Source organism: Athene cunicularia (genome assembly GCF_003259725.1).
Source record: "Athene cunicularia isolate RWA chromosome 5 unlocalized genomic scaffold, athCun1 chr5_part1, whole genome shotgun sequence".
NCBI classification, from domain to species: Eukaryota; Metazoa; Chordata; class Aves; order Strigiformes; family Strigidae; genus Athene; species Athene cunicularia.
In genome coordinates this window covers 45,855,906-45,881,349 of record NW_020799101.1, presented here as the reverse complement: position 1 = coordinate 45,881,349, position 25,444 = coordinate 45,855,906, and the positions used below count along the sequence as shown (strand labels likewise).

General features: G+C 41.0%; 1 long non-coding RNA gene across 1 annotated transcript; it reads left to right on the top strand.

The window, feature by feature from the left end:
- Positions 1 to 14,515: 14,515 nt before the first annotated feature.
- On the top strand, positions 14,516 to 23,718 carry LOC113480795. Its single transcript, XR_003398533.1, has 3 exons — positions 14,516 to 15,170; positions 22,702 to 22,709; positions 23,705 to 23,718. It is a non-coding gene; the product is annotated as an uncharacterized LOC113480795 (long non-coding RNA).
- Positions 23,719 to 25,444: the final 1,726 nt, after the last annotated feature.

The following is a 25,444-nucleotide window of genomic DNA, read 5'->3' as shown; positions in this document are numbered from 1 at the left end:
TGCGGCAGACGGAGGAAGCAAGCAGCCGATTCAATGTGAACGATAGAGCAAGCTTCAACTTTATTGAAAGAAATTGCACCTTATATAAGCATTATAAAATACACTACTCACAACTCTATTGGATATATTTAAAAAGCTACATTATAATATCTCAGCCATTGGCTACATCTAAAAGGTCACATTATAATATCCCAGCCCACTGTGGTATTTCTGGTATGCATAAACATTTTTCTTGCTTTGAACCTGTTTCCCTACAAGGACTGTTTTGTCTCACCCTCAAGGTCATAATGCGCACTAACATCTCTTTGGTCTCACAACAGTCCTTGTTAGCATTACTGAGCCTTGAATCTCCTTCCATGTTAGCATACCTGTACCCTGGGTTTTTTCCTCTGTTTACCTCAGGTGGCTGTGACCGACTTCTGCAGGGAGCTATGGCCGACCCGCTCCTGCAGAGAGCTATGGCCTTGTTCTGCGAGGCATTCTCCAACACTTCTCCAACAATAGCAGTACCCAGAAACCTGCCCCGAGGTCAGGTAATAGTGAGTGGCAAGGGGTGTGGGAAAAGATGGGCAAAGGCGTGAGTTGCTGGGCACCTCCAATGCTTTTGAATTTCACTCCCGAACAAATGCAGAAACCCTGATAAACTGATGGAGTGCTTAGAAAGGGTGTGTTACCAAGCTAGCAAAATCCAGGAGACACAACTTGCTGCAATGTGTTGGGGACTTGCCCATACCTACGGTGTCCTCTTTAATACCACTCACTGCCCTCAAGGGGGAGAAAAGGCTACAGAACCTGATAATGAAGTTCCTGGTACAGTATCTGGGATGGGGGAACAGGCAGAATCAGTTTCAGTTGCCTCCACCAGCACAGCAACTGAGCCAGAGAGCCAGCCAGTGCCGGTATCAGTCGCTCCGATACAGAAAACAACATATACCAGAAAGTCAGTTCACAGAGTGTCGGATGGGAATGAGCCAGGCCCAGCACAGGAACAGGAAGAAGGGCCAGTGGTGATCGTCCCATCTCTATGCAAGACTAAGCTGCGAGATATGCGGAGAGATGTTGGCCAACATTTTGAAAATGGCTGCTCCGATGCTGGGACAATGAAGCCAGTGTTTTTGAAATGGAAGGGAGAGAGGCCAAGCAGCTGGGATCTTTGGACAAGAATGCTGGCATTGATAGGGAAATAGAGAAACAGACTAAACCCCTCAGCCTTTGGAAGTGACTCCTGCTCAGTGTCAGGGACAGGCACCCCTACAAGGATGATATCCTATGTCAGCTAACCAAATTGACCAACATTGAGAAAGGCATCCAGAACCTCAGGGAACTGGCTGTGTTTTGAGATGATCTATGGTGATCTGAATGATGAGCAGTCACCCATGGACCCAGATCAGGCCCCTTGCACACACCTGATGTGGCGAAAGTTCCTGAAGATTGCACCAGAAGCACACTCGAAAGCATTGGCAATAGTGTCCTGGTGGACAGACACCCACACTCTGTGGATGGAGTGGCTGGCAAGCTCCGGCAATATGAGGGAAATCTCCCTTCATCTCAACATTCCCTGGTCTCAGCTGTGGAGGAACTGTCTCAGAGGATCCAGAAAGTGGAAGAGGACATGTGCTACATTCCACCTGCACGGGCTAATGTCTCAGCCATTAGAAGTAAACGTTTCCCCACACAAGAGAAAGGCAGCGGAAGGTACACACCACGAGGCACCCTGTGGTTTTTCCTCCGTGACCATGGAGAAAACACAAGGAGGTGGGATGGACAGCCCACTGCCACCCTAGCTGCACGAGTAGAGCAGCTGAAAGGGAAGACCATCACGAACCCTCTTGAGGGGACCAGGTAATCACTGTTACAAGGAGTGAGTGATGCTGAGCAGGATTAGAGGGGCCCTGCCTCCTGCCAGGTGGAGGAAAGGGATAATCGGATGTACTGGACAGTGTGGATCCGATGGCCTGGCACGTCAGACCCACAAGAGTATAAGGCTTTGGTGGACACTGGTGCACTGTGCACACTGATGCCATCAAGCTACAGTGGGGTTGAATCCATTTGTATCTCTGGAGTGACAGGGGGATCCCAACAGCTGACCCTACTGGAAGCTGAAGTGAGCCTGACTGGGAAGGACTGGCATAAGCACCGCATTGTGACTGGCCCAGATGCCCCGTGCATCCTGCGCATAGATTACCTCAGGAGAGGATACTTCAAAGACCCAAAAGTGTACCCGTGGGTTTTGGTGTAGCTGCCCTGGAGGAGGTTAAACTGTTGTCCACCTTACCCAACCTCTCAGAGGATCCCTCATTGGTGGTGTGTCTTAAGGTTGAGGAGCAGCGAGCGCCGATTTCTACAAAGACGGTGCACCAGTGGCAGTACCGCACCAACCAAGATTCCCTGATCCCTATCCATCAGCTGATCTGTCAACTAGAAAGCAAGAAGGTAATCAGCAAAACTCATTCACCATTCAACAGCTTTATATGGCCAGTGAGAAAGGCTAATGGCGAATAGAGGCTAACTGTGGACTACCGTGGCCTGAATGAAGTTACGCCAGCAATGAGTGCTGCAGTGCCGGACATGCTAGAGCTCCAGTATGAACTGGAGTCAAAGGCAGCCAAGTAGTACGCCACGACTGACATTGCTAACGTGTTTTTCTCCATTCAGATAGCACCAGAGTGCAGACCATAATTTGTGTTCACTTGGAGAGGCATCCAGTACATCTGGAATGGATCGCCTGAGAGGTGGAACTACAGCTCCATCATTTGCCATGGACTGGTCCATACTGCACTGGGGAAAGGTGGGGCTCCAGAACACCTGCAGTACATTGATTATCACACTGGAGTTGTTTGTTTGCTGTGTTCTTTGTTCTCCCTTCAGGGCTATGTCCTTGTCATGTCCTTGTAGAGTTGTGCACACATGCAGGATTGCTCACATGTCCATTATCTCCCAACAGACGTGGACTCTAAAAGGACTGCATACTCCTCTCTCAGGATGCTTGCTGCTTGTTAACTGAAGGCTGAAACTTTGGCGAAGCTTTGAGTGTGGAACATCATCATCTGCACCGAGATCAAGCCAATTGAACGTCGCTTGATCCCTGGTGGTGATGGTGGTAATTAGTTGTGTCTCTATCTTTTTCTTGCTTAGGTATTCTGACTTTGTTCTTTCTTTTCCTCTCTGTCCTATGGCTGTGATCAGTTGTTACAGAAAATAAAGTTCATAAGGTTGTATGGGATCTGACCTTATTTGTGTCTTAATCTCACTCTTGGGATCGTTTAAGAACCCTACCCGATATCGGATCAGGACATGGTCCAAGTTATGAACATTGTTTCTACGTCTGTCCCTGGCAAGACAATTGCTATTTTTCAGAGAGGACTGAGGTATCTTTTAGAATCACATCAAATCTACTCCCTTTCCTGGATGCCAAGCAACTTTTCTTCCCGTTGTATAAGCAACTTAAAGCAAACCTAATTTTTTCTTATTCTCTTTTTAATATTGAATCAGGAGATATGATTAATTAAAAAAAAAAAAAACAAACCACTAAAAATACATGTAGCTTCAAAAAGCAACATGTCTAACAATATCTAATTATATTGTCTTCAAAATCCTACGCAAATTTCAGTTGCTTGGCAATGTGTGGATTTGGCTGGAGATTAAATTAATCCCTGTTTACACATATCACATAATTCTATCTCCTTTCACTGAGGGAAAGCATGAAGAATTTCAGAAACATGAGCAAGCATTCTAAATTTGGCAGCAATGAGGCAGATTTAGTTAATAAATGCTCTGTCTAACAATAATACTGAGAGAAAGGGCTTCAAGTATCACTCAGAAATCACCTCTTCCTCTCAGCCAGACAAGCAGTTCAGCTGAGTGTTTTTGCTTCAGACACTCTTCTGGGATTTAAATCAATCTACCATCTATGGTAGCCGTCTATGTCACTCCATATGCACACAATGGAAAGCAAGCTGAAGCACTCTATTCATGATATCGCTTCCACTAATGCCAGTGAACTCTCTGACGCCCCCTGTTCAAGCAGCTGCTGTTGCTAACAGATGGCAACAGCTGGGAAATACAATGCCTAGACACTCATGTATATTCCTCACTGTTCCTCCCCGGTCATCCAGGACTGCTGGTAAATGATGGAAAGCAGCTTGGTGAGCACCCCAGCCAGCTCCTTCAGCACCCTCGGGTGTATCCCATCTGGTCCCATAGACTTGTGTGTGTCTGTGTGACGCAGCAGGTCACTATCTCCTCCTGGATTGCAAGGGGATTGTTATCCTAGTTTGTCTTCTGGCTGAGAAGGCTGGATTCCCTCAGTAGAACTAGTCTTGTTATTTAAAAATGAGGTAAAGAAGGCACTAAGCACCTCAGCCTTTTCCTCATCCCTTGTTACCATGTTTCCTCCTGCATCTAGCAGGGGGTGGAGGCTCTCCCTGGTCTTTCATTGTTGACATACTTATAGAAGCATTTCTTGTTATTTTTGACTGCTAAAGGCAGATTTATTTCTAGCTGGGCTTTAGCCCTCCTGATTTCCACCCTGCATAGCCTCACAGCCTCTTTGTAATCACTGTGTGTGGCTAGCCCCTTCTCTTACATCACCTGGGGACAGCCTTCCTGGACCCACATACCTTTATGGACAGTCTCCCAAGGGATCCTTTCAAGCAGCTGACTAAACAAGTCAAGGTGAGCCCTTTGGAAGTCCAGGATGTCATGTCTGCTGCCCCCTCTCCTGACCTCTCTAAGAATAGAGAATTCTTTTGTTTCATGATCGCTGTGCCCTAGTCGGCCTCTAACCATTACATCCTTCACCAGTCCTTCTCTGTCCACAAAGAGGAGATCCATCAGGGCATCTTTTCTCTGGTTGGTTCACTCACCAACTATGTCAGGAAGTTATCTGCCACACATTTCAGGAATCTCCAGGACTTGTCCTGCTCTGCTGTATTGTATTTCCAGCAGATGTCTGGGAAGTTAAAAGTCTCCCACAAGAACAAGCGCAAGCAATTGTGAGATTTCTCCTAAGTACCCACAGAATATTTCATCCATCTCTCCGTCATGGTTGGGTGGCCTATAATAGACTCCTACTACAACATCTGCCCTGTTGGCCTTCCCCCTGATTCTAACACAAAGACAATTATTATTATGTCTGAATAAATCTACACATGGTGGCACATCCCATAGCTCAGCAGTGGTGACTATAAGATTGACAAGGACAGAATATTAAGCAACAGGAGCAATAAGCACAATATCAGTATCATTTTATTAATACAGTTAAGAGACACAGCATAGCCCAATGACTCATATGAAACTAGCAATGACCCTGGCACCTAAACTCTTCCACATGCTGTACTGTGAGTTATCCATTCATCATGGCCTCTAAAGTTCTATACTATCTTCCCATCCAACATGCTTATAGTTTCCTGCCAGTATTCATTCTGTACATCATGTTAGTTCTTATATTGTGCTGCACAGGCTGGCTTTGTAAATCTGATTTAAATTGTCAGAGGGAGGTGAAGACAACAGGAAATTGAAGAGTAGAGAGACCTTGTTAATTCAGGAATCTTATTTCTTATTATCCATAACATGTGCTTAGTCACTATAATGACTGTGCATGCTTAGGTACTGGCAGCAGGATGCCTCTGTGAAGAAAAAACAGGGCTGCACCTGTGCCAGTGAATGAACTGTCATGAACTGGTTCATGCCAGCTCCAATGGACCCACTGCAGGCCACAGCTGAGACCTTTAGGCAGGATAGTGCCTCTGTTGAAACATATTTAAGAAAGGGCAAAAACACTGCACATCAGATAAAGGGGTGAAGGAGGGAAAATGGAATAAACAACCCTGGGGACACCAAGTCAGAGAAAGAGGGGAAAGAGGTGCTCCAACTGCTGAAGCAGAGATTTCCCCACAGCCTGTGGAGAGGGCCATGCCAGAGCAGATGTCCATCATTGCAGCCAGTGGAGAACCCTCTCAGGAGAAGGTTAATCCTGAAGAACTACAGTTCTGTGGTGGTTTTAAGCCCTGCCGGGACCGGAGAGCACGCTGCCGTTGCCCCTCCCCCACCCTCAGCCAGTCAGGCTGGAAATAAGGCACAAACCCCACGTTAAAATAAGAAGAAATTTAATACAACAGTGTGATAAACAATCTGAACAACAACAGTGGCAATGATAACAACAATAAACAGAATAACAGTAAGCAAGACAAATGATATACAAAGAAATACCGCAAATGGTCAGGGAACAAACCCGACGTGTGCTTCCCGCCACCAAAAAGCCACCAACGAAAGAAAAATAAAGTTCCCACCTGGACCTGATGTCAGCATCTGATGTCAGATGGTGTGAATAACCCGGCTGGAGATCCCTTCCCCGTCTCTCTCTGCTGAGAAAACTTAACCCTATCCTAGCTGAACCAGGACAAGTTCATGGAAAGGACCAAAACTGGAGCAGGGGAAAAACATGAGGAGAAAGGAGCATCAGAAAAGAGCTGTTGTGGACTAATTTCAAACCCCAATCACTATCTCCCTGTACCAGCGATGAGGTGTACAAGTGGGGAATAAAGGAGAGAAGCTGACCCTAGGCAGAAGGGGAGGAAGAGCAAGGTGGTTTAGTTTTTTGTCCTTATTTCTCACCATCAAACCCTATTATAATTGCCAACAGAAACTAAAATCATAGTGCAGGCTGAATGAAAAATGAACTGACTTGTATTTATGAACATCATTATTTACGCAGCTGTGAATTATATTACAGCACCAAAACGGTTATATAAACAAAATTACAGAATAACCCAACTGATTTTACTGTTGTATAAACAGAAAGACTTACCAGTGTTAGTGCTTCAACTTTTTTTTTAATAGTAAATCCTTTGAAAAATAGTACTGATAGTATATAACTGTTCCATACTGCTACTTGTCAAAATTGACTAACAATGGGGCAGTGATTTGTTAAAAGAAAAATTTAAGGGGAAAAAAGCATTTCATTAATTGTTAAATGCCTTCTCTATTGAAGAAACAGAAATTTAAGATTTAAGCCCCATATTTTTTTTTCTTCATAATTATAGTTTGAAATAAAAATGCTATCAACTAAATAGCACCTCAGCTGTAGAATACACTATACATAGATTCATAAATAAATAGTAAATTTCCTTGTTTGAGAAAATAATTTTTTTAAAAATACTTGTAATCTCTTCATACAGTGGAATAGGAGATATCACTATTTAAATGGAAGCAAATCCGTTCTATTCTACCAGCTTGTTCAAACACATCATCTTAATAAGATAGTCAAAAACGAAGATTCTTCTCCCACAATACAATTTTGCTATTCTGCTTTAGATATTTTTTTTTCAGTTTCAAATTAGGGATGTTGACCCTAGTTAGGATTTATAAACCCACTACCTGAAGTGTGCATTAGCTAAAATAAGGGACATTTTGTTCACTCAGCAACAAAACAGGTTATGAAGATTTCTTGGTATTTTATGACTGTCATCTGGTTATGGGTTTCAAATTTATAAATCTGTTTTGGGTTTGAAACTTTAAGAACAGACAGTTGAGTTCCACTGGAGGCTGATCACAAACAGCCTCAAGATTTTGCTGAACATCAGAATGAAACGAAATGAATAGGCCTCCTCTTGCTACATTACCTTGATTTGCTGCCAGATCATCTTCACTTTTTTTTGAGGGACACAAAAACATCAGTCAAAAACTCCTTATCAGAGTATTTAAGAAATTACTGGGTGCCAATAAGTATGTGAATTTTTTAAAAGTTAGGTCACTTCATCAAATATCTAAATAGGCATCCCAAATGTCTAACTTAATTCATCCAAATTTAAGAAGTCTGGATGTTTTATTTCAATTGAAAGTCCCAGTGATTGATTAGACTCTCAGTAACAAGGAAATTGCTGATGAATATGATGAACTTCTGACAGAATACCATGAAAGGCTAGACAGTCAGTTCCAAGAAGAGAGGGCTGCTGGTAAATGGGGCGGGGGGAGTAGGGAAAGAAACTAAGCAGATCGTAGAAAGGGCCATACATTAAAAATAACACACAGAGAAAATTAAACTTTGAAGACAAAGTAAAAAAGCTACACTAGTGTGTTTATGCCAATAATTCTGAAGACAATCATAAGGAATAATTTATTTTCCTAGTTCTATGCAGAAAAGAGCCATTTGTTGTGATGAGAGACTTATAGTTGTCTTAAGAACCATGTACACAAACTGCAGAGACTCAGATGAAATGTTAACAGACTTCTCAATGGAGAAAGCTAAGTTTAACTGGAGAAAGCTAAGTTTAACACGAAAAAACAAAAAGAAGGCATGTGTTATGTGATTTTTCTTTTCCCCTACTCATCTAGGTCTTACAATTTTGTGTCTTCAGGTCACAGCCATGTGAAAACGTTCTTTAAGATAACTTTGCAATAGTGATAAGAATTTCTAAACTCAGGATAAAACCCAAAACCGACAGAAGTAAAATTTTCCATTCACTGTGATGATAATGTGAGACTATAAACTTTTCCATTCTGGAACATACATTAGCTCAGCTAGTACTATATGCTGTACCAGATAATGGCTGCCACTAGGTGCTTTTGATGATGATATGAGAACTCTGTACAAGGCTAATTTGCTAGGACTTCCTTCTAATGAATGTTCCATACCAAAGCCTAAGAATCAAAGGCTGACTTGCGTCCCTGAATGTGGGACTTTATTCCACATAGAAACCCCTTTTTTTAGATCACATTAATTCTAAGGCATAATTACTTGAAGAATTGAATTATATTAAGTAATGACATTACCAAAAAAAAAAAAAATCATTCTTTTTTCAAATTGCATCCTTTCAGTTACATCGATTATCACACTCTTATATAATAAAACAGAGGGATCTGATTTTCCTGCCCTTTAGCATCCATTATTTTCTGGCTTTTTTTCTGTCCTTTAGAGTTTGGGAGGGATTTTGTTCTCAAGAGGAAAATACTCCCCTTTTTCAATTTTTTTTTTTAATTAATATTTGTCCATTACCTCCATGATTTTATCCAGCCTTAGTTTCACCACATCTGGAATATCTATTTTCAGATGAAGTGCTATAGACCACACTCCAGATAATGGTGAGCAATTTGCTTACCTAATTACATTATTTATTATTTTCAGTATTACTTTTCATTCTATCCCTAACAAGTCCTAACATAAAAATCCCTGAATATTGATCACAGGAATATGTGCATGAATCAAAAATGTCAATTAATGTGTTACTGGATTAAGCAAAGGAGTATTACTTGCCACAATCAGGAGTGACAAGCTCATATACAATGGATTATCAGTTTCAATGATCAGAAATGATTTGCGGAGAAATCACTCTTGCACTATCAATCTAAGATTGTTTAGACTCCCTGTCTCAAGAAATGCAAGCACCCAAATGTGTGTTGGTTTAGTATTTCTTATTAATAATCATGCATCATGCATAATAAGGAGAATTATGTGCATCATGGTCTTCCGATCCATCAGCACAGACAAACAAGTTTGGTGGGGAAAAAAAAATCCCCCCCAAATATTATAATTATTATAACATAAATAACAAGAATGGTTTGGAGTTGCAGATATGGAATAGTTTCCAACAGAAGTTCTAGTCCTTAAATCTTCTTTATTTGTACCATTAATCAAAAGATTCAATGGTAAAAGGAGAGAATCCATTTTCTACTGAGGTTAATCTATAATTTCACGATTTTCTCTATTTTCCTACTTGAACCTTTTAGCTCTGAACTCATACTTTCACTTTTTCTTCTGCTCTTTCATCTTTCACTACAGTGAGAGACTGAAATGTCAAATGACTGTCCCAAAGCTTACTTGTATATGTGCAAACCTCAAGGACAAGCTGTGGCCTTTGGATTAGTCTAAGGAAGCAGGAGTGTATCAAAGGATGCACCCCTACTCCCCTGCAGTTGCTTTGTCAAACCCCATAGATAAGACACGAAGGGGGAGACATAGACTGATGATGTTTATCAGTGGCTCTATCATGTAGCCATTTGTGGCTCTACTGTGTAGGCCAAACACCATGCATGCATTGCTAATGAACTGGTAAGAGGCGAGCATTTCTGCCCCAGAAGCCAATGATTGCTCAAGAAGGATAAAGTCAGCAAAAACCTGTGGGACCAGAGGAAAAAAAATAAGGTGGGCAGATATGCTAATCAGCTGATACAATGAACTTGAAAAGACAAAGAAAACTTTGCTGCATGTGCACTCACCTGTAGGGAGAGGCGCTCAGAAGATCTTGCGATGTACAGGAAAAATAGAGGCACATGAAAAGATCTTGCGATGCACGGAAAGAACAGGGAACTAAAGATCTCACGATGTAGAGAAAGGGGTATATAAATCAATTGTGCAGTTAATAAACTGAACAAATAGCATCCACCATATTGGCGTTTGTGCTTTCGTTCCCACAAAGGTTAACCTCTTGAAGGGATTAGCTGTGATCTAAATGCCACAATTCTGTGGTTTAGCAGATAGAAAAAGACAGCTAATGCCTTACCACAAGTAGTGACTCCGGTGTACAAATGGTGGCTGTCGGTGGTACACGGCAGGAGGTGAAGGAGCTCCACGCAGGACGGGAGACTCCATGACGCGCCATGGAGGCCACAATTAAGGTAATAAAAATATGGGGAAGACAATATAAGGCTTCTATGAAGTCGAGTACTTTAAAAGAGATGCTACGAAGATTATTAAAGCTCGGAATTCTGGCTGAGTCGATGGATTGTATGAAGCCTGAGCTATGGCCCCTGATAAAAGCTGATTTAAAAGAGCAGACCAAAAAGGAAAATCCACAGCACTTGATGACTTGGGATAAGGTAAATGCATTGATGAAAGCCGCCCAAGCCAAACAGCATGCATCTAATGATGCACATAGAGGATTGCAAGGTTCCTCAGATAAAGTTACTCAGACAGAGGACCTTGAAGATATTTCCTCTGATGAGGAATTTATCAATTTATGGGAGGCGTGGCCCATAGAACGTAAACCCCCTGAAGAGAACAAAGGGAGCGGAAATAGCACTAGCCCTTCTGGTTCGCCCGCACCCTCCCCCGTATATAACCTGGGGGAACATCACAAAAAGCAGAAGCCGCAATACAACCGGCTGACTTAGAGGATGAGGAGTGGAGAAAACAAATGCAACAATGAAAACAAGAAATGCAGGCACTTCAAAAACAGCAGGAGAGTGAAGAGGGGCGGCTCCGGCCGGATCCCCTGCTCGACTGGCTTCCGAGTGCACCCCTTCGTCCGAAAAAAGTGAAACCTTGGACTGTGGCAGAGCTTCCTGACCCCTACAATATAAAACAGTCAGGCAGTCAGTTCGCTCATTGGCGAGATCAAAAAACTCAGGCGGAGTCAGATGACGAATCAGACGACAGAGGTCCGAAATCCAATCACATGGGAAAGACAGGGGCGCTGCCAGAAAGGGAGGAGAAAAAAACGGAGGAGGAAGCGACGAAATTCCTAGCGGACTAGCGGAACTGACGGCAGTGGTACGCACACTGTCAGCCTCCACCCAAGGAAACAAACGTCTGATCCTGGGCGGGGCTGCTTCCTCTTGTTTACAAAAACACCCTACTGATTGGCAGCTCGTAGCGAAAGACTGTGTAATGTTAGGAGTGAAGCTTCACCCTACAATCGTAGATGCTTACCCAGTTAGTTTACTGCCAGGACAGCAAGAATGGCATCCTCTTGATGCCAAAGCAGTACAAGCGTTGTTTAAAACAGTAAACGAACATGGACTGAGACATCCGGAAACGACCTTATTATTGGATACTATCTTAACTTTACCACTAACCCCAGCTGGTCTAAGACAGTTAGCAAAAGCAATATTAAAACCAGCTATGTTCTTGCTTTGGAAGAAGCATGAGGCATTCGTATTAATAACCTTGTACAAGCAGCCATAGATCTACAACACCCCTTACGTGGGACTACTTTTGACCGCCTTACAGGACGGGGAGCATTTTCAACAACCCCTGCCCAATTACAACTCAGACCCAGGGAATTTACCTCCACTACTGAAGCTGGTGAAAAACCTTTCATGGATATAGCTAAGTTAGAAAAGACAGAACCCCCGTGGACCTCTATTAAGCAACAACAAAACAAACCGTTCTTGAAATTTGTTAATAGGCTCCACGCTGCGGTCACAGAATCAGACTTACCTGATGGTGCTAAGGAAGCTGTAGTAATAGAATGTATCCGACAGCAATCTGATCTAATGATCAAGGATATTGTAAAGGATATTCCTTTGAATACACCTATTGCCACCCTCTTACGACAAGTGGTGCAGAAGGAGGCAGTGATACATGCCCCAGGTGACATCCACCTTGCAGAAAAACCTGTACCATATAGAAAAAACAACCTCTCTGGTGTTCATAAAAGATCTCATCGGATGAAGCGACAAGAACCACGTTCCTTGATAACTGCACCTTGCTGGGTATGCAGCAAAACAGGTCATTGGCATGGGATTGTTGGTATAAACATGAGGGAAATTGTGGCGGGCGGAGGAAGCAAGCAGCCGATTCAATGTGAATGATAGAGCAAGCTTCAACTTTATTGAAAGAAATCACACTTTATATGAGCACTCTACAATCATCATGCATACTATCGGATACATGTAAAAAGCTACATTATAGCTTTTTACATATACATTATATCCCAGCCCCTTGTGGTATCTCAGGCATGTCACATCTTCCTTCTTCTGGCTTGCTTTCTTTCCCGAGGCCATTCCTTTATCATACACAAGGTCATAATGTACCTGAGTTTCTCTCTTTGTTAACATAACAGTCCTTTGTTATCAAAACTATACCCTTGGTTTTTTCCTTTGTTTACCTCAGATGGCTGCAATCAGGTTCTGCAGAGACCCATGGCCTTGCTCTCTGCAAGCCGTTCTCCAACAGGAAATGAAAGGGGAGGAGCCAGGAATGGGGGCCGGGCTCCTCCAATGCCCCGCAAGCAACCCCCAAAAATCAGAGACAACTTCTCCTATACTCCCCAAGTGACAGTCAAGTATGCCTGCAATTGTCCACAAGATGTCCCTCAGGGCCAGGAACTGTAGCTCTTGTTTTAGATAAGCCCATGTCACTGTTTGGATGAGCCAGCCTTGCCCACAAAGAACAGAAGAAATAGTGCTGCAGGCCATGATTGATTCAGGAGCTGATATAAGAGTGGTGGGCGAAAAATGGTGGCCAGGACAGTGGCAAACTACATTTGGGGGATTTGTGGCAGGTGTCAGAGGAGAAAAAACAGTGTACAAAGCAATCACCAACACAACATTTAAAATCCAAGACCAGGAGAAAGGGGTCTTGATTGCAATACTCAAACCTGTAGTATTAGCAAATTTCCAGGGAGTTTTGTTGGGCCGTGACTGCATGCAACAAATGAAAATTGGCATTACAAATTTAGATTAGAGGCCACTGCCGAGCACATACCAGCCTTAAAACTAACATGGTTAACTTCTTCACCTGTGTGGGTCGAGCAGTGGCTGCTTAACTCAGTAAAACTAAGTGCACTTTAACAATTAGTAGAAAGAGAAGTACCGGCAGGTCATTTGGAACCTCTACAAACCCTTGGAATACTTCTCTGTTCCGTATCCAAAAGAAAGATAAGACTAAGTGGCGCTTACTCCATGACCTCAGGGCTGTAAATCAACAGATGCAGGAATGGGTGCCCTGCAACCTGGATTGCCCTGGGGTTCCACCATACCAAAAGATTGGTCCATTGTGATTATTAATATTAAAGGTTGTTTTTTCAGCATCCCTTTACATCCCGCCGACAAACAAAGGTTTGCCTTTACCGTGCCTTCTGTGAACCTCGCTCAACCAGCTCAGCGTTGGCAATGGACTGTACTACCTCAAGGTATGAAAAACTCACCTGTCATTTGTCAGCTCTACATGGCCAAAGCCATCACACCACTGAGAGAAGGTAAGACTGACCATCATGTGGTACACTACATGGATGTCTACAATGGGTTTCCACTTGAAAGCACTTCAGCTAAAACTTACACTACCTCTAGTCATGAGGCCTCTTATTGGCATAACATACTTTACAGATGCCTCTTCACAATCCCAAACAGCTGCAGTTGTATGGAAAGCTGAGGGACGCTGGCAAAAGAAATTGTGGACTCATCAGTACAATGGTTGGAAGCCAAAGCAGTCCAGATGGCACTTCAGCAGGAAACAGAGAATCCAATTAATATTGTTACAGACTCTTTATATGTTTATAAACTTGTACACAAAATGAAAACAGTAGGATTTGTACAGACAGAAGCGTCAACTTTACTTCATGATGCTCTACAACAACACATAGGGCAGGCCTTTCTTATACATGTGAACAGTCACCAATCCCTACCTGGTCCAACTGTAGAAGGCAATCATAATGCTGACCAGGCGGCTCAGAGTGTATGGTCACTAGATGCTGCAAAGCACCTCGGAGCAAAAACCTTAGCAAAAACATGTCATATTTATCTGTCACAAGCAAAAACCATAGTAGCCCTTTGTCCCTACTGTCAAAAGGGCCCATTGTGGGAAGCAGGTGTCAATCCAAGGGGTCTCCCAATCAGATATGGCAAACTGATATAACAGAATGTGACCTATTAAAACCAAATAAATACCTCATAGTAACCATTGACACCTTTAGCTCTACAATATTAGCCACGATGGCTCGCAAACAAACAGCCAAACACATTATTGCTCATTGGGAGAGCGTCATTGCCTTATGAGGGAAGCCACAAGAAATCAAGACAGATAATGGCCCTTGTTTCATTTCTAAACGTACCAAAGAATGGTGTGCATTATGGGACATCAAGTTAGTGCATGGCCTTCCTTACAACAGTCAAGGACAAGCAATAGTAGAATGTGCACATCGCACCCTAAAAGCAAAACTGCAACAGCTTGGGAAGGGGGAAGGTCATAAGGGGACAATACCCATAGACTGACAGCAGACTCTTTTGTCCCGCGCCTTTTATGCTCTAAATCACTTTGTTAAGAGGCGACAAGTCCACACCTCCCCTGTAGAAACACTTTATGCCAACCCAGGCGACAAGAAACTATCCCTTGGTTCAGATCAAGGAACTGCAACCAATGACATGGGAGTCGGGCTGGTCACTGAGAGTGTTTGGGCGTGGGTATGCAGCAGTGGAAAAGGATGGTTTAGTTAAATGGATACCTGCACGATGTATAAAACCTGAAATAACTACTTCTACTTAAAAGTTTTTGTAGATTTTCTGTGGCCTTTGGCTACTTGGATCCTTTGCAAGACGAACCATCTCACCCAGACCTAACATATGGTTAACTATAGCAAATGCGACAGGAAAAGAACCCTTTTGTCTATCACAGGTCAACACCATTGCCCACAATATTAATTCTGGTGGCAACACCACAAACATTTGGTAAGGTTAGATTAGTAGATGGTGGAAAGATTTTGTACAAATAGAAACATTTTCTTTAATAGCCTGGGGAAGAGGTTATGCTTGTGTGTTCACAGGTCTCAGTCCCTGGTGATTACTGGCAAGGTGTGGGTAACCATACCTGAGGTATGAGAGGCAGCTAGCTCTCAGGATCCAGCTGTGGGTGCTATGGATGCCCCTGTACCAACTGTTTGCAATCTCTTCAACTGATCTTTTAAGCAGAATGTCTGAGTAATGTTTGCTACTGCAACAGAACAAAACACACTACAGTTGCCTTAATGAAATATTTAGATTTATTAGTAGTGGAAGATGTAGTTTAGATGAAATTTAGTTATTAATAAGAATGAAATGCTATAAAAATGCATATATTCAACTTTCTTTGTTTAGGAATATTAAGAATTAAGAGCTTAAGTGTTTAACCTTATTCAGAAACTCCCTTGGTTTTCCCCCTGGAGTGCTGGCCAGGCTCTGGGTGGAACCCAACAGGAGGATGAAATCAGATGTTTCCACTCAAAGAAAGGTGCCAGCTATTTTGACCTGTTGATTTAGAGGCTGGACCTGCTTGCAGCGACGTTGGATGCCTCACCTATGGATGGACGCATCGCGTAGGATTTCCAGTTTGTGAGGAAGGGCACTCTAAACTCTCGCTGCATCCAGGGTTCCCTAGCAATTGCGGATGTGAACGTTAGTACTTCTATTAATTAATGTGCTACTTCATATTTTCCTTACTGTTTATTTTTGTAGTATTTAGTCACATCCCTTAATTACAAGTAGCAAAATTAGCTTATCTTTTATTTAGTAATCATAACTGCTGTATTGTTTTAGCCTTCTGTGGAACTATTCTAAGTGTGCTTTGTTCTTGAAGTTTGATTAACCCTTGATTGAGACAGCTCTCAGACGGGTCTTGTGGGCGCCGCTGCAGAACAAAGAAAGGGAAGATCTGGAAGGCATCGGTCTTATACAACCTCTGATGCATGGTCGATAAAGCATGGGGAGGGGGAAGTTTAGGGAGAGGCGCTCGGAAGATCTCGCGATGTACAGGAAAAATAGAGGCACATGAAAAGATCTTGTGATGCAGGGAAAGAATAGGGAACTAAAGATCTTGCGATGTACAGAAAGCAATTGTGCAGTTAATAAACTGAAAATAGCATCCACCATATTGGCGTTTGTGCTTTTGTTCCTGCAAAGGTTAACCTCCTGCAGGGGTTAGCTGTGATCGAAATGCCGCATTTCTGAGACTTAGCAGATAGAAAAAGACAGCTAATGCCTTTCCACAACACTCACCACCAAAGAACTGAAGACTGAGGACCCACAGGATGCCACTGGATCCATGGTAGTGACCATTCTTGCAACTCTGTACTGGATGATTGCTTGATTTCTGTCTTTTCCTTCCACTCTGTCCTATCTCTACCCCTCTTCATTTTTAATAATAAAAACTGGTTTGAGTGTACAGCATTTGACCTCTTTTGTGTCTTAATTTTGCTCTTGAGATCATATCGAAACCTCCCCTGACACTGGATCAGGACAACTACAAATCTTATTTCATAATAGCCCACTATTAAGTCAGTCAGAAAAGGAGTAAATTCATGTTAGTTATTTCATCAGACACTTACGAATCTGTTATGCTCCAGGTTTCTATGACAGTCTTAACCTGCACTTTTGTTGGGCATATCATTCTGAAAATTATGGGGTTTGAATTAATTTTCCAATTTTTTGTTGAAGATAATTTTTACTAGGATTTGCATTAAATCTATGCTGTCATTTCTGACTATGTAACAGTGGGGGAATTTAATTTTTGCAAAACATAAGCTAGAGTAATTACAGTTGGCTCTTTCAATAGCCTTACTAATCAGTTCCAAAACATTCTAAAAAGTTTGTGGAATTATTTTCTATCATCTAATTTTATGTAATAGCTTGAAATATTGTGAGAATAGTAGTAGTAAAGACCATACAAGTCGAGGAAAATGCATTTTGTTGTTTACATGAATAACAATCGTATTTGGTCAAGTCATTAATGTTTGAGTGTCATGTCTGGTGAAAATGTCAACATCTGAAACAACATCTGAGAAAGGTATTTACAAATACCATTTATAAATTATTTTCTGAGATTTACAGGTAGACAGGTAAATGTTCTAAAGATAAAACCTGTTGTTGGGTCTGCTCAACATCTTCTTATATTTCCATGATGTTGCAAGGACTCCCAAAAATTACTATGACTTAATTCCTACAGGGATGTTACTTAATCATCTTTCCAAGAAACTGTCCTGAAATTATCTACCACAGCCAATGTGCCCTTAGACATTAGCACTAAAAGCAGAAAGATTACAATGAAGAACATGTATTTTTAATAAAGTGAGGAGACAAATGGCTCTAGTGTGGTGTTTCACACTACACAAAGTTAGAACAGACTTCCAAAGGGAGAAATTATCTTTCACTTTTTACTCTTAATGATCATTAAATGTTGATTGGACCAAAAAGAAAACAAACTGGGGAAGGAAAACAGAGAGTGAGTGGAATCATAGGGGAAATAGGAGCTCCTTTGAGTTGCACCCAGTAATATAGGGACAAGTAGAGAAATCTTGAACAACACTTAGGAAACACTGCAGTCTCACGAAGAAGGAAACAACACAACATAGAAGGCTGTGAATGGTCTGAGGCCAATCAGTTGTGTAATTTTACAGAGCTAAGTCCCAGACAAGAGACACAAACCCAGTTAGGATCTAAGACTAAATATCTCAAGTGTGTCTGCTAGAAAATACAAAATTCAGTTTTGGCAAACCATCCAGAAGAAAAGATTCAAAACCATCACCTTTTCTAAGCTATTGCTTAGGAAAAACAACAACCCTAGAGGGCCCAAATACTGCAGGAAAATATATGAGAAACACATATCATGCAGTGCTCAGAATCAGAGTTCACAAAATGACAGTACATGGATCTGCACATGATTTGCCAGACAAGAAAATACACAGTATTTGGGGAAAGATGAAAGAACTACAGTGCAGTGTATCATTTTGCAATCCCCATCAGAGCATGAACAGCATGGACAAATCAGATAACAAGAGCCTATTAGTTCAGAGAAACCCTTCAAAAAATCTACAGGTAGTGTTGAAGAAGAACAGCGAGCCTAGTAAGTTTGGCACAGGTGAATACAGTTATATTTGTAACCGTGCATTAGTACTAAGAAAAAAAACCCAAAACTAGGCAGTAGGAACAAAATAGGTTAAAGTCAAGGCTTAAAGACATATCTTTCCAAAGGGAGTATTGTGTGAAATGGTTGAGGAAGAGCATGTATGCAATTTATAACAGCAGTGAAGAAAAGTACCAATTACTGGATTCAAAACATGTTATGTCTGCAGTTTTTGCAAGAGGTTGCTTTCTCTGGTAGGACTGATTCCTCAACTATAGGCACGTTCAAGGAGTAATTGTTCTCAGAAAAAGGGAAACTGTCAATAAATTACAAAATAAAGCTAAAGGGGCCCATTCCTCTGCTCCATGAAAATTATTCTGACCTTAAGGAAGGGGATAAAAGAGAAATTTGACAGATTCTCTTCTCTGGGAATTATAGAACAAGTTGAAGAAGAAGAAAAGGCTTTTATGCTACTTGGCCACTCTAGTGAAAGTGAAGGAAGCAAGCAATGAGGAAAAATGAGTGAAGCTTTGGCTTCTAATTATGCTAAAATATTGCTAAATAAAAGGATGAAAAGACAAAAATGTTTCCACTACCTATGAGCAGAATATTCTGGAAAGTTTGTTCCATGCAAAGTATTTTAGAGGTTTCATGAGTTAACAGGGCTCTGGACAATGAAACAGAAATAGAAAGTTTGCATTTTCAGACTTTCATCATCTGTTTTGGGGAACAGTTTCTTCAGATAATACCCAAGGTAATTCACAGGAAAATATTACCATCTTTTAATTGTATAGAAGGCAGTAAAGTTCACTGAACTTCCATATTTTTTTTCCATTTTCCATCTCTGAAGGAAAAACAGTGGATGTCCATAAGCAGGCAAAATAAACACTTTAGAAAAATCTGGGCCTCTTGGACTAAATTAAAAAAAAAAAAGTTTCTGTCTTATGGACCTACTACAAGTGTTATTTAATATAGCAAGGTATTAACACAGTAAGTTAGTACAGGGTATAAAGGTATACAGGGTGATACAACACAAAATAGACTTTATTAGCATAGGCAAGGAAGAGCTAATAAGAGCTTCTTGGGAGGATAAACTTCTTGTCCATACCAGTCACCTGAGACTGGTATGATATAACACAGAGAAGCCCAATGAAGATGCTGTGCAATATTCAATAACAAAATTGAACTGGTAACTTAAAGAGAGAAATGCCTTTTTAGAGGAGATCACAATAACACAGTAAGAACCAGTAAGGAGAAAATTAGATTTTTACAGTGCCAGTGAAGAATCTCACAAGATTGGTGTAAAAAATTAGTGACAAGATGCATACATGCTGTAGAGCTTTTGAAGAAAGACAACAACAATGTGACTTCATTATATGCAAACAAAAAAAAAAAAAAAAAAAAAAAAAACTTCAAGTTTTGTATATAGTTTTGAAGTTTTACCTGTGGGAGACAAAAATTAAACTGAAACTGTCTCTTTTTGCCACTGTCAGTAAGGGCAAACTTGACGTGGCAACCTTATAATGGAACACTAGCCAGCACTTTCAGCAGTTTTCACTGCTGGAGAAATTGCAAAATCTCATGGCAAATTCCCACTACTGTGACTCCTGTGAGTTGCCTTTTGAGATCAAGGTTGTCATTAGGAAAACACTGAAGTCACCTGGCAACCTTTTTAGAGTGCTGTAAGCAAAAATCTAATATCAGACCAGATATCCAAAATAAATTAAGATACAAAATAAGGTGCTAAACCAAATCAGAAGTGTCACTATAATATCTCAGCAGTTACTAGTATTTCTTAAAAATTATCTGTCCACCTGACAGGAAAGTTTCACCACAGACAGCAGTGATGTTACAAGAGATTGCTTTACCGGTACTGGAGTCACTGTGGAAAAAGAAGAGGTCACACTCCCTACCCTACTCCCTTTCCCACATTGTGGCATGGTTCTTCATCATGAGAACTGTCTTTTTGAGCCTATAAAATATGGAGGGAATCCTGTCATACCAAACAACACTCACAGGTTGATGAAATGGGTAGAGGGATCTGTTCCTTCATGCGCGTCAGTGACCCTGCTGTGTCAAATGTCAGTGACATTTGTTATCACTTTCACAGACATAAACTGTAGACAGTCATACAGCACATTTTTTAGTTTTCAACAGGGTGGAAACTGTTATCAGTGATAACTTGACCTCCAGGACAACCACAATAACTAGGCGAAGTATCAATCATACAGCAGTAAAGGTAAAGACAGAGAGCAAGGGTGATGTGGGTGAAACAAAGGTTAAGGAGCAACAAAAAGAGAATTCAAATCAAAGGCAGTAGGTGTGTAAATGCAAATAGAAAAGAAGGGAGGAAGCCCTAGAGGAAAAAAGGCAGGAGAAAAACTGATTAACAACCCAATCAGGATCAAAGGTAACAGAGGCAGAGAGTGAGATGGGAGAGGAAAGAGAAATAAAAGGAAAGGGGAAAAGGCAGAAAGAACAAAATGTCCCAGGGCCTGTGGAAGGCCTTTCTTTCTGGGAACTGGAATGGAGCCAATGGCCTGTGTGTGTCTGCACACGCCTGTAGCACTAAAGGCATCTCTGTCCTGGTACTGGCAGGTTCATGCCCCAATGCCAGAAGCTTCCTATTTAAAAAAGCAATTCTTAATTAAAAACTATGCGAGAAAGCAGTCACATAAGGTGGTCTTTTTAAGGTTATGGGGATTCTTTTTTAGGAATATGCCAGCTTTTGAGTGGTTGACATTGAAATCTTAACACTTTTGTATGTAATCCATTTTGGATATTATATGTACACAGCAGGTAAACAAAGATGTAATTGACTCTATCAAAATGCAGCTACTCCTGTAGTGAACTTTACTTCAACCTTTGTATCACATTTTCCAGATGCATTCTATAATTATTCATAATTTTCACACCTCAAGTGCGCCATAGTTCCTTTTTTTAACACTCTAATATGTAGTGCAGAGCAGCTGGCCAGATCGTTCATTCTGTTTATCCAGAGTTTAGAGGAAATGTGAACATTTCATTGCTGCTATTATTCTGCTGCCATATTAGTGATTGGTGCTGTATTATTGATTGCTGATAGCAATTTATAATAGCTTTATGTATATATACTTGTATACACTTTATTAATCATAGATATACTTGCTAGTGGTAATTTTTCTGGTATTTGTGGTAAGTAGAGATATTTAAGACTAAAGCCTCTGTGTCCTTGTGTATTATGGAATCCTACAAACCTACAGTCTTAATCTCTACACAGCTTCAGGCTGGATAAGCCTTTATGTCATGACACCATTATTCCACCCTCTGTCCAAGTCATTGTGAGTAACTTGGAGATCCAACAAGTCAAGAGTCCTCCTCTGTTTTGATCTACCTTCTCCTTCCTCATCAACATGTCTCTCTCCTTCCTTTAGTTAATTTGCCAGGAATTAATCCTCTCTCTTCTCCCAGGTTTACCAATCTATTTTCTCGTACGTGAATGATTTTCTTCCTCAATCCATCTTCTGTATCTCTGGCCTCAAAATTTATTCTGTCCACAGGATATGAGGATTAAAAATATAAGTAAATAGATCTCAACACATATAATTGGCTATATAAGACTTAAATAAGTATTTTATTGCTTTTCTTATCCACACTTAAGAACCTTTTTGGGTTGGGAAAGTAACCCAAATACCTAATCATGTTTCCCCTGAAGATCTTGATGTCACAGTGTTTTTGCCAACACTCTTGACTTTATTCCAGCTGTATACTTCAGAGCTGACTGACAGCACCCGTCTTCAACTTTATCTTATTCTGAAACAACAGCACTCAATATTTTAAAGTCTGGTAAATGACTGACAAGCACTACTAATTTGCTGGATATTCAAGATACTGAAAATGATCTTCAAATTTAGTGAGATCTGGAAACTGTCAATCTGGAGGAAAATTGGTCCTGCATTAAAGAAAATATCAAATGTAAGAAACAACTACAAGGAATTTGTACGTCTTACCCAGATACAGATAACAGTATTTCAGTTTACTTCTCAGTAAGTGTTGGAAGCATGAGAAAAGCCAAACAGTGAAAAATCTGTAAAACACACATTTCCTTGACATAGTGTGCCCAGAACGACAGGATGTAGGTCGGGTGATTTTTGTTTGTCATGGGCCAAGGAGGAATGCAAATTGAGGTGTAGGCCGCACGGTCCCATTCTTTCACTTATCTGAAGGGACTGTTTTTGCAGTAGCCTGCCAACCTTTTCTCTCATCCTCCCTCTTTTCCCACAAAAAAACAGTGCATCTTCACACCAAGGAATGTACTGTGTTGTTACTCAAAAGATAATGCCTTGACCACAGTCCCACTCACTCACACATACATACTAAGATAAATACTATCCTGAGTTTGTGTCTAATTTGGAGGGATGATAATCTGACACCAAATTGGAGGAACAGATCGACATGTTTTTGCTCCTCACTCCCCCTAGAAGGGACGCATTTTGGTAAGCTTTGAGCCCTTGGCTACATCGAGTGATTACGCAAGAACTGTGTGTGTGATTGCAATTGTTTTTTCTTTTGTGTAGTGCTATATAGCCAACCTGCAGTTTGTGCATTTATCGTAGGCAATCTCAAAGAATCTGTAGATATTGCGTAAAAATAAACCACACTACTCGTGACTCTGACTTCTTCTCTTGAATGCAACCTGCCCCAGAGCATACAGGCTGTTCGTGCATCTGGTGTCAGGCCTATAGTTAGAGCTCCAATTGGCATACGTATTAAGAGGTAAATCCAACCACCCCTAGATCCTCTAATCTCTGAGGACTGGCTAGAACACAAGGGGATTCATCTCTTAGAAAATTAATTCATCACCTTAAATGCAACAAACCCAGCCACTGAAGGAATTGCTAGTTTTACTGAACAGATTCCACATTTTATTATTGCTTTATCAAGAAGTATATATTCTTGTTGTGCTGGGTTTTGTGTGTGGAGAGGGTTTTCCATAGTGGGGGAGGGGGCTATAGTTGTGGCACGCTGTGAGAAGCTTCTCAAGGATCCCCTAGCTCCCAGTTGGGCCCACCTCTGGCCAATGCTGAGCCAATTATCAATGGTGGCTGCGCCTCTGTGATAACATATTTAAGAAGGGCAACCCGGGAGAAGGAGGGGGAGTTGTAAGGAGGACACCTATGTGAACACTAAGGTCAGGGGAAGCCAGCAGTGTGCCCTTCCTGCTAAGAAGACTAAGAGTGTCCTGTGCTGCATTAGGAGAGAAGCTGACAAGAGGTCAAAGATGGTGGTCGTTCTGTTTTACTCAGCACTGGTGAGGCCACACCTGGAGTACTGTGTCCAGTTCTGGGTTCCACAGTATGAGGGACACAGGCATACTAGAGAGAGTCAGACAAAGGGCCACCAAGATGATGAAGGGACTGTAGCACCTCCCCTACAAGGTAAGGCTGAGGAAGCTGGGCCTGTTTAACCCAGGAAAGAGAGGAGTCAGAAGGGATCTCATCAATGTGTATACCTGAAGAGAAGGATCAAAGAGAACCAGGCTCTTTTCTGTGGTGTCCAGTATCAGAACAAGAGTCAATTAGCACAAATTAAACACGAGACTTTGTCTGAACATCAGAAAACACTGTGAGAATGATTCTGTTCACCCAGCATATGCTTCAACAGCTTGCCTATGAGGATCTTATAGGAGACAATGCTGAAAAAATTCCTAAAGTCAAGATGGACAATATCTGCTTCTGTGCCTTTGTCATTCCATCATACAAGGCTATCGAGTTGGTTGAGCATGATTGCCATACAAAGGTGTTATAGAGGTTTAAACAGTCAAAACAGATGACTAACTGCCATAACAAGCTAAAAATTTAGCCTCTCTTTACATCTTTAAAAATATTTGCAGGAAAAACAAACAAACAAACAAACAAATAACTTCTTTCCTTAAGCTATTTTTCCTGCAAACCAAGCCCTTAGTGACTTTTGCATTAATATGCAGTTTAAACAGAGACAGACAATAAAGAGCTCCAGAAAATAAGAATGTGGGGTTTTTTTTCTAAATTATGTTTAAATAATTAACAAAGTTATACACACTAGACTACAATTTCCTGGTTTATACTTCATGTAGACACTAACTCTTCCTAAACATACATACACAAGTATTTAAAAAAAAAAAATAAAAATGTATGGTCTCCATCATTTTGAATGCTATTTAGCTACAGAAGCCCCAAGACAGAAGTGAAGGTCAATTATGGAACATTATTGGAAGCCATATAAGTTTTAAATTCAGTTTTGGTAGTCAAGTTTTTAATTGCCACCAATATCAAAGCATGAAAATTTGCGCTGCTTTTTTTTTTTTTTTTTTTCTCCCCAGAGGTTGGAAATTTAAGCTTGCCAAAAATAGAACTATTAGAACTCGTGTTGTATATGTACATTCAAAGCTTAACTCTGAGACTACTAAATTTTTCTCTTCAGCAAAAAAAATTCCATAACCGAAAATCAGTTTTGGAGACAGTATTAATTCTCAACATATCATAACACTAGAGTAAGATATGTGAGTCTACTTACTTTTTTTTTTTCTCCAAATCTTTCTTATAGGCATTCTCCCATATTTCTAGCTTCTCTTGCGTAACAGAGATCCTGATGAACAAATCTCTGAAATTAGAGAAAGTGAAATGTCAAAACCAAGGTATATCAGTGCCATTTCACGTTTGTTCTCTTTCATTAAGTATTTCTATGCATTTCCTATTTTCTTCATCAGAAAGAAACCAGCAGGTGTGATTTCATCTTCATTACAGGTTGTTATTCCAGTATTACATGCAAATCTAGCAGGACCTTACTGTATTATGAAACCAAAATCCAACACATTGTGTTCCCAGGTGTAGCAGTCTAGTTGTAACACAAAAAAAATGCCTCTCTGATTTCAGTACTTAGTATCCTTAACAGGAA